Source organism: Schistocerca americana, chromosome 1 (genome assembly GCF_021461395.2).
Source record: "Schistocerca americana isolate TAMUIC-IGC-003095 chromosome 1, iqSchAmer2.1, whole genome shotgun sequence".
NCBI lineage: Eukaryota > Metazoa > Arthropoda > Insecta > Orthoptera > Acrididae > Schistocerca > Schistocerca americana.
The window spans coordinates 720461884-720473164 of NC_060119.1; positions in this window are offsets into that span (position 1 = coordinate 720461884).

Sequence of the window (11281 nt, forward strand, 5' to 3'; positions counted from 1 at the left end):
AGAAGTTCTGGAAAGTACCGATCGGGATATGGAGCAATGCCGGCTCCAGTGGTACGGTCAACTGCACTAAATTTCTGGATTGAGAATCCATAGTACGAGCAACCCGATCGAGGTAGTCCCACATATCCTCGATTGGGCTTGAATCCGGGGAGTTCGATGGTCTGGGGAGTACGGTAATCTCTTCCTGGTTCTCTTAGTACCATGCACGTACACTGTGAGCTGTGTGACACATTGCGTTGTCGTGCGGGTAGATCCCAACGTGCCGCGGAAAAACAAACTCCACGTAGTGGTGGACGTGATCCCCAAGGATAGATGAATACTTGGGTTGATTCATTGTGGTTTACAGAATCACAAGATCACCTAGGAAATGCCATGAAAACAGTCCCCAGACCATAACGCTCCCTCCTCTGTCCTGGACTCTTGCTGCAGGGTGTCTTCTTTCAGGCGGCCACATATCCGATGTGATTCATCAGAAAATGGCACCTGTCACCTCTCAGTGCACGGTCATTTACGGTACTGGCGTGCAAATTTCAGCCTTTGTCGCCTCTGAAAAGCAGTCAGCATAGGTGCATGAAGGAGGCACCTGTTGTGGAGGCTCCTACGCAGCGACGACCATTGAACCATCGTTGAGGAGACACTGTCGCTATCCTTTGGTTCATGTGGGCGAACAGTTGCTTAACATTTCCAGGTCTTTACGCCCGTACACATATCCGCAGCTTTCGTTCACCCCTGTCATGTATTGCCCGTGGGGCACCAGGCCTCAGCGCCGGTTTTGGATGGCACCATTTTGCCATGCATGGTATATTTTAATCACAGTGGTACGCAAACAGTTTACAGACTTAGCCGTTTCGAGAGTGCTTCAACCCTTGGCCCGAAAGCTAATGATCATGCCGTTTTGAATGTGAGATAAATCACTCCGCTTCCGCTTTACGACAATGACTGCACTGTTTTCCGCGTCCCGCTGACATGCTTTATATACCCTCCACCACTAGTGCTGCCACCTGCCGTCCCGTCTCTGAGTGGTTATTGCACGTTGATGTCAAATATAGGCAGTGTCATATTCATGTGACTGACACCGTGTGTATCAGTTCAGTATAAGTGATATAATAGTAATTGGAAGTTGTGTTTTCAAAGAACCTTGTTTTCAGTTGCGGGGTTATCAACAAACAGCAGTATTTTGCACCTCCATTTCCAATTAAGATTCAGCAGTTCTGTTTGAAATAAAATTGTGCAGGCATCCAAGCACAACGGTACGATACCTCTCTCGTAGCATCAGCTACGACTCCACAACAGTATCATTTCGACTCCACAACAGTAACATTAACAAATATGGATTATTTCGACTATAGGTCATAGTAATGAAATAATGATAAATTCCTTGTTTGCCTTTTTTATTTATAATGGTTTGGGGTTGTGATTTCCATACATATAAATATATTCAAAGCTCGACTCCGAGTCGAGAATCCAGTCGTTTCTTCGTCTAGTAGGAACGGCCACAGAAGCAGCCACAATTATTACCGCTCCCTATCAGATCTCCAACGCAGAAGAGCAATGACAAAAGAGAGAATAACTTATGAATCAAGCGCTGAGACATGGTCTCACACCATCGATGTAATGTATTGGTTGACTCCTGCAGTCATATACAGGATATAAAAGTTCATTAATAAAGAAAAAATTATATCTCAATAACAGTTCCATAAAGTAAAGCTCACAGTGGCGACAGGAATGAGCCAAGGACTATTACTGATGTCATTTAATACTTAACGTACTATTGTTAGCTGAATAATATAAGTCTCCGGCCGGCCGCGGTGGTCTCGCGGTACTAGGCGCGCATTCCGGAACCGTGCGACTGCTACGGTCGCAGGTTCGAATCCTGCCTCGGGCATGGATGTGTGTGATGTCCTTAGGTTAGTTAGATTTAAGTAGTTCAAAGTTCTAGGGGACTGATGACCACAGATGTTAAGTCCCATAGTGCTTAGAGCCATTTAATGGTGTCAGTAAACATAAGCTACAGTTGAAATAAAGAATAAGTGTACTAAAAGAGAACATCTGCACGAGTCATTTGAATGCGGAAGACAAGGCAGTAGTCATAGTGCTATGCACAATTTACAGCGATGTTTTCCATGTGCCTGGAGACACATTATCGTGCACTGATAGTATGAGCACGGAATTAAACTGCTACCGGAAACTGATACCGAAAGCCGAAGGTAGAGTAATAAATTCAAAACCCTACAGAGTACCGCAAAAGGAGATGCTCGAGCAGGAAATTGAAAAGATTGTAGTGGATGACAATATCGTACCAAGTGAAAGTGACTGGAATTTTCCCTTCGTTTTAATTCCGAAAAAGATGGATTCCAATGGAAAGCAAAAGTGGCGAATAGTCGCGGACTACAGGCGACTTAGATATTCGTTTCCTAGAATAGACGAAATTCTTGGCGGTCTAGGAAAGGCAAAGTACTTCTCCACCCTCGGCTTAGCGAAGGGTTATTAACAAGTCTTATTAGACGAACAGGATCGAGAACAGACGCTGTCAGTACACCGTATTGGCGTTAAGAGTTCAAACAAATTCCCTTATGTCTTAAAACAGCTTCTAGCACGTTTCAGAAGTTAATTAACTCCGTCTTGACAGCTCTTCAAGACGACAAATTGTTCATCTTTTTGGATGACATGCTAATATTTGGCTCCTCCGTATAAGGGCATAATGTGCAGCCGACGGAGATATTCGAAAGGCTTAGATTCCACAATTTAAAGCTAGGAGAGGAATAGTGCGAGTTTCTGATAGGAAGTGTGTTGTTTGGGTCGTATTTTAACAGCCCGTGGCTTGAGACCAGATACGCAGAAGTTCAAGGTGGTAAACGAGTATCCACAGCCCAAAACATCGAATCAGTTAAAGGCGTATTTAGGTCTTGTGGGATACTACCGGCGCTTTAAAAGCAACTTCAGCAAAGTTGTGAAGCTGCTACGTGAATTATTAAAGAAAGAAATGCCTACTACACCCGGGGTGTTGAACAAGATAACGGTTTCGTGCATTTGAAAGAGAAACTGGTCAGTCTGCCTATACTATAATATCCGGACTTTGAAGAGGACTTCATAATTACAACGGACACTAGTCAGTCAAGTACTGGAGAGTTTTAAGTCAGGGAAAAATCGGAGGTGACTTACCTGCTGCTGACGCTTCAAGGACACGGGATAAGGCAGAAAGAGAGTACGGTTCCATTGCGGGGGAGATGTTGGCCATTTGTTTGGCAGTGAAATCTTTTAGACCATATGTATTTGGAAGAAGGTTCCTGATGCATACTGACCATAAACCCCTAACATGTGTAGGCAGTATATCAGATCCGTCATCCAGATTGATGAAATTTAGGTCAAAGCTAGAGTAGTGTGAGTATCAGATCCTGTAAAGAGTGGAAAACGAAATCAAGTCGCCAGTTCAATCTCGCAAGTGAGAGAGATCAAGGCGGCTGGTGCGCGACAGGAAGGTGACAGTAGGTCAAGACACTGCAGAAACGGGAGCCGTGGCGCTGGTCAGAGACCCACCGGCAGGCGACGACAGTGGGGCGGGCTATTGGGCACGCGAGCAGGCCGCAGGCGCTGCTGAAAAGGACACAGGACACAAAATACGAGGATCCGAGAACAGTGAAAGATATTAGTCAGGAATGTGAAAACAGCATCAAGGATATAGAAAAGTATATCCGGAAATAAGAGACAGCTGAGTCGGAAAAGACAGAAGAAACAATTATGACTGATAAAACCACAGTACTAAAACAGTTTCATAATCATCCCACGGCAGGACACCATGGCATAGGAAGAAGTGGCGAGTATGGAATGGTATGAAGAAACATATTAAAGAGTACATCGGGAAATGCGAAAGTTGTCAAAATAATAAGCTCACTACGAAAACACATTAAGATGCCTCTAGAGATCACGAAGACGTCTGAGCACGTTTTCCAAAGGTGTGATATTGACTTAGTTGGTCCATTAAACCAGACAGACAGAGAGAAGAAGTATATCCTTATGTTTCAGGATGTGCTGATGAAGTTTATGGCATCTGAACTAATTGAAAAGCAAGATGCCGATACAGTAGCTACGATGCTAGTTGAAAACGTTGTACTGAGGTTTGGAATACCGTCAGTATTGTTAAGTGACATGGAAAGTAATACCCTAAGTGAGATTGTGAAAAGAATATGTTAACTACTGCTTATCGATAAGATACAGACGGTAACTTACCATCCTCAAACAAATGGAGCGTTAGAGAGGTCGCATCTAACATTAACAGAGATTGCGACACTATGTAAATAAAGCACAGACAAAGTGGGAAACTTGGTAGTGCGACGACTTTTACGCCCAAGAACTGTCCTTTGGAAAAACATGTAACATTGCAGGAATACAACAGAAAGATCTGGCTGGAGTGAGGTATAATTTTGATGGTTATGTGTCAGAGCTTAAGGACGCATGCAAGGAATGCCCTTATGTGCAGGAACACAGAATACTATGATAGGATCCAGAATCCAAAGGAATTCCGTTGTGGGTATTAGGTTCTGTTGTTTCATGAGAGCGTACGACGAGGCAGATCACATAAGTTAAATGCACAACGGCGAGGTCCTTACTCGGTGGTACAAACAAAGGGGCCTAATGCTTGTAATCTGTCAGAAACGAAATAAATATCTCACAGTTCATGCGAACGAACTGAAGGACTTTCTCAAATACCACATGTCAGCATCATACTACTACGTCCTTGTTATCCTGCTGCACATTGGGGTTGAGCACAACTGACAAAATCGTACACGCAAGTAACGAAGTTCCAGTCATCACCTAGACTGATAATGAAGTGTACGGGTAGAGTGAAAATTTACAGTGTAAAGTGGAAAATTGTGAGTTATTTTAATTTAATGAAACAGAGAGAGAAATTTGAGCGCACTGGGGTCCTCGCGAGGCAAGCAATCGGACTTCATAAAGACAGGTTGGCATTATCGAATATGAGTGCAAGAGAGTTTAATAGTGCAGAACTTGCGTTAAAATGGCACACTGGAAAAATAGAAAAGGCACTGGGTCTGACTGCGCAATTGGCACGGCATGAATCCCGTCATAGAAACAAGAACTCTTAAACTTCGTGGATGAGGTCAATAAGGTTCTGTTCGGAACATTAGACGAAAATGACGCCACGTACTTTAAAGAGAAGACAGAAACGGCTGCTCCGACTTTTGAAAGAGTAAATGACTGTAGTTACAACAATCTTAACTAGTTTTAAACAAGCGGTAAGCTCCATTGCGAAAAATGAAGAAATTGTTACGCATGGAATGAACCAATTACGCTGCCACATAGTACAATTTGAGAACTTTACTGCCCAACGGTTACAGAGAGCCGTAATTTTGATCCCATTAACGCACAGTTGATACAAATGGCGAGCAGTTTCAGTGAGCTAGAACAGGAATACCATATGTTAATATCGGCGATTGTCATCGCTCCGTAAGGTATTCTGTAACCTCACCTGGTCAGTCCACTTCAGATCGTGAAGTATCTGGGCCTAATGAAAGATAACATCAAAGAAAAACTGTTCAATGTCGACCTTACCGTAGATAGAGGAGACCAATTAATCGGAATCGTTGATCTGGATGTTTTCATTGCTGGAAACATCTTAAGTTGTTGTTAAATGTCCCTCTAGTAAAGAACGACATGTGTAATCTCTACAGAATACTCCTGTTACCGTTAGAAGTAGACGGAACGAGACGTTTATTTGTGTGTATTGCCCCAGAAAAAAAGTAACGAACAGTGAAAAATGTTGGATCAGAGCCTCAGAATACACAAGTAGGTATTTATACTTAAGTTCATGTATGATCATTAGAAGTGTGAGGCTAAGAGGGAACATCCAGCGAGAGAAATTCCGAAGGATTGCGTGCAGAAGTTAATAGTGTTAAACGAAAGTCTCTGGACACCATTAAGTATTAATGAGTGGTGGTCTGTTGCCCTGGTAGACGAAGGCACTACTATCATCTGGCATGTCTGAAGTTCCACGGATATACTCCGAGGCACAGGGAAGATAAAGCTTTAGGGTAAATACCATGGGTATATTACCTCAGACAGTTATACAGCCTGAACATATAATACGATCAATCATCCCCATTAGTGATATTGTGCCTGGAAATGACGGAGAGGAAGAATATAAGTGATATTAAGCTGGAATTACCAATACAGCCTAGATTTAGGCAGTTAGATTACCTACCAACTGCAAGGAATAAGTTGGATGAGCTACAAAATGAGATTGAATACGAGGAGGGAAGTGCCTTCAGCAACTCGTCAAGTCATCTCTCTTACTGGAGTTTCGTGTACTCTGGTGTAGTAATTATAGTCATATTATATTGTCTATGCAAATAATGTAAATGTTGCCGAGACTGTTTTAGATCTGTGCGCAAAACAGTGGCTAACGATTGGTGCAGAAAAATATGTGTTAAAAGCCCTATCGTAATTCAGCGGCCAGAGAGGGGTATAGTCAAGTACTATCCTACGAAAAGCACGTCAAAAGACAGTGAAGACAGAATTTTTGACAGATTTCTACTGCCTGCGAGACATTCACAAGTGAAGTTAGAAGTGGTGTTTATCAAAATGTTAAAATAAAAACGAAGAGACGCTGATGAATGATAACACTGGTAGAAAGCGTAAAAAATCTTATGTAAAGAGCTCTCCTTTCAGGCACTGAAATTGTAATTATGTTATGAAGTGTACATTAATGTATCAATTCTAATTCATTGTAAAGTTGATTGTAAAATAGTATATATACCCGCCGTAACACAAAACAGAATTGGTGGGATAATACGAAATGTCTCATATTGTAAAATAAAATATATCTTTATTTCAGATATTAGAATATGTAAAATGATATTTAGTGTGAAATGTAAAAATTTAAATTTTCTCTTACAGGAAAAGATTGGTGTGTATGTATTCCTGTAGTGGACAGTTCTGAAGCAGTTACGTGTGTCTTTTGAGCGTTATTGTAAGGCAAATGTGTATGTTTCCCCATTAATGAAATAAAATTTATAAAAAACCTTGTATAAAAATTTGCAGTCGCTGAGGACAACGCCTACAAGTTATCCCTAAGGGAGGTGGGGGAGGGGGGGGTCGAATAATTAGATAAAGCAGTGAACGGAAGCCAGAAAGAATAAGTTGCTCTAGAAAGTGCTCGGAGTAGAAGAGGCGACGCCACAGGCAGAGCAGTGGCTTGTGCGTTGGCCAGCAATGTTACGTGGACTCACGAGGTAACACGTGAACTCTGGTGGAGAAGCCGTAAGGCGGGGGATGGGGAACCATATATGATCACATACCAGGCCCGAAAGGACACACACATGGAAGGGGCGACGCAGACTGTCTCATACACCACTGGCCATTAAAATTGCTACACCAAGAAGAAATGCAGATGATAAACGGGTATTCATTGGACAAGTATATTATACTAGAATCGACATATGATTACATTTTCACGCAATTTGGGTGCATAGATCCTGAGAAATCAGTACCCAGAACAACCACCTCTGACCGTAATAACGGCCCGGGCATTGAGTCAAACAGAGCTTGGATGGCGTGTACAAGTACAGCTGCCCATGCAGCTTCAACACGATACCACAGTTCATCAAGAGTAGTGACTGGCTTATTGTGACGAGCCAATTGCTCGGTCACGTTTTCAATTGGTGAGAGATCTGGAGAATGTGCTGGCCAGGACTGCAGTCGAACATTTTCTGTATCCAGAAAGGCTCGTACAGGACCTGCAACATGCGGTCGTGCATTATCCTGCTCAAATGTAGGGTTTCTCAGGGATCGAATGAAGGGTAGAGCCACGGGTCGTAACACTTCTGAAATGTAACGTCCACTGTTCAAAGTGCCGTCAGTGCGAACAAGAGGTGACCGAGACGTGTAACCAATGGCACCCTATACCATCACGCCGGGTGATACGCCGGAATGGCGATGACGAATACACTCTTCCAATGTGTGTTCACCGCGATGTCGCCAAACACGGATGCGACCATCATGATGCTGTAAACTGAACCTCGAATCATCCGAAAAAATGACGTTTTGCCATTCGTGGACAAAGGTTCATCGTTGAGTACACCATCGCAGGCGCTCCTGTCTGTGATGCAGCGTCAAGGGTATCCGCAGTCATGTTCTCCGAGCTGATAGTCCTTGCTGCTGCAAACGTCGTCGAACTGTTCGTGCAGATGGTTGTAGTCTTGCAAACGTCCCCTTCTGTTGACTCAGGGATCGAGACTTGGCTGCACGATCCGTTACAGCCATGCGGATAAGATGCCTGTCATCTCGACTGCTAGTGATACGATGCCGTTGGGATCCAGCACGGCGTTCCTTATTACCCTTCTGAACCCACCGATTCCATATTCTGCTAACGCTCATTGGATCTCGACCAACGGGAGCAGCAATGTCGCGATAAGATAAACCGCAATCGCGATAGGCTACAATCCGACCTTTATCAAAGTCGGAAACGTGATGATACGCATTTCTCCTCCTTACACGAGGCATCACAACAACGTTTCACCAGGCAACGCCGGTCAAGTGCTGTTAGTGTAAGAGAAATCGGTTGGAAACTTTCCTCATGTCAGCACGTTGTAGGTGTCACCACCGGCACCAACCTTGTGTGAATGCTCTGTAAAGCTAATTATTTGCATGTCACAGTATCTTCTTCCTGTCGGCTAAATTTCGCGTCGTCTTCGTGGTGTAGCAATTTTAACGGCCAGTAGTGTAGATAAAAGGCGGGGGTGCCTAGCCCACAAGAGAGTTCAGTACAAACAGAAGTACAAGAGGGACACGTTTGTATATTACTCTATTTTGCCGTATTGAAGCAATTACATTGGGTTCACATTCTGCGCGTAGAACTCGTTTAGATCCTGGTAAGGATACACTCCCTTAATTTTACCAGATCCTTGGCGACAGTAAACGGATCAGAATGCAACTGCCGCTTTTAGTTTCGTTCATTTAGTAACGAGGGCATGGGGTGACCATGTTTGATTACTTTGTCACCTGGCCTATGTGTGAGCCTGTGATACTTTACTGTCAAAATACTGTTTGTATTGCTTTGCCATTTCAGTAACAGTTACGACAGAGTGCCTAACTTTCTCTCCCCACACTGATTCATTACTCGTAGTTTCAGAATTGGTGAGTGCCATTCATTACCCTCCGGTTGGTCCAGCAGAAATTAGTTGCGCGCAGTTTGTGGAAGTTAGGTAAATCATTTGTCATCACCTTAAACTGACCTACATGCTGAAACCGTGTAGTCTGTGTGTTGTGGTGGTATGTCATGCTATAACGATTAAATTCTCTGAATACCTTCGCTGGGGGATTGGCTTCAGCGTGATTTTTAGGTATTAGAATTTTACTAACCCCCTTTTCCTTTAGAAAATGTTTCCTCTTATTACTATTACTACCAGTGTTTTGTATGCGTGTAAACATATTCAAAGTCAAGTCCGAGTCGATAGTCCAATCGTTTCTCTATACAATAAGAGGAGTCACAGGAGCAGCCAGAATTCGAGCGGCTCTGTGTCTCATCCTAATCAAGAAGAAGGATGACGAAAGGTAATATAACTCCTAAAGAAAGTGCTGTGGCATGTACTGACACCGGCGATATAGTGTCTTGGTTCAAATGGCTCTGAGCACTATGGGACTTAACTTCTGAGGTCATCAGTCCCCTAGAACTTAGAACCAATTAAACCTAACTAACCTAAGGACATCACACACATCCATGCCCGAGGCAGGGTTCGAACCTGCGACCGTAGCGGTCGTGCGGTTCCAGACTGTAGCTCCTAGAACCGCTGGCCACCCAGGCCTGCTATAATGTCTTGGTTTACACGATCATGAATCGTACGCAGATATATAAAAGCTATTTGATAAAGAAAAAATAATAATTTCTCTTAAAAGTTCAATAATTTTGAGAAAAATTGAACTAGATATTACATGGGATACCGATTACCATACAAATATAACTGATTCGCAAGAGTACTCGCTGAGATACAAAAATCTGAATTGTCGAAGGGAAAGTCACTAGGATTGATTTCAGAAATAGTATGAATGGAATCATTGGGGATGAAATCTATGGAATGCAATGACACGAAATGATGTCAGCGTTGATCGATCCCCTGCAATGTAATGAATATTTCGTGACATCTCCACTGATCCTTTCATTTCATTTCAGTGCATGTAATTTATTTGATAACAGTTCTTATGTTCGTCTAAGTTGCCTGTCCTATTAATTTTTTGTGCATTGGAATATATAGAGATATGAATAAAAAATCGGATTTGAACAGATTAGTAGCATACTTTTTTCTGTTTAGATTTCTCTGTTTTCAAATATACCGGTAAGTAATGGAATTAGGCTCACGAACCGAGTAGACTGTAGAATTAACTTTCTCCCTGATGGCGGCAGCGAGTCAATGCGGCCGGCCGTGGTGGCCGAGCGGTTGTAGGCGCTCAGTTCGTAACCGCGCGACTACTACGGGTGCAGGTTCGAATCCTGCCTCGGGCATGGATGTGTGTGTTGTCCTTAGGTTAGTTGGGTTTTACAAGTGGAGTCCGCCAATTGTGAAATTCAGATTCAATTCATACTTCGCATAATAAAAGCTCATGGCCAGAGGTGTAATCTGGCAAAGCACCAAGATGCACTTCTCAGCCGTTGTCGAGAAAATCGACAGTTAAAATAAACCGTTGCGGTGAAATACTCTCTACGATTGATAATTTTCTACAGGGTCGTGGCGCAGCGGTAAGCGCTCGGGTTCATAATTCGAAGGTCATCGGATCGAATCTCGCGCCATGCAACCTTTTTTTTTTTTGGTATTTGTTTTTTGTAATTCAAATGAGTGTGTACACACATATATAATTCCCGGCAATCAGTTGCAACATTTATGCATATAATAAGTTGTTCAAAGTCGTTTGTCGTGGAAAAACTGGCGACTTCGAACATCATTATGTTTTCCGCAAACAAAGTTGTATTTCACAAATGTTATTAATTGTCTTCAAATGGCTCTGAGCACTATGGGACTCAACTGCTGTGGTCATAAGACCCCTAGAACTTAGAACTACTTAAACCTAACTAACCTAAGGACATCACACACATCCATGCCCGAGGCAGGATTCGAACCTGCGACCGTAGCGAATTGTCTTCATAATGTTAACCACGTATAGTTAACGGAAGACGTAGAAACGATATTCCGAAACGAATACGTATAGCGTAAGTCAAACGTTCGAATTAGAATAGAAACCCCACGAACACAAATTTGCTGTGGCAGGTATG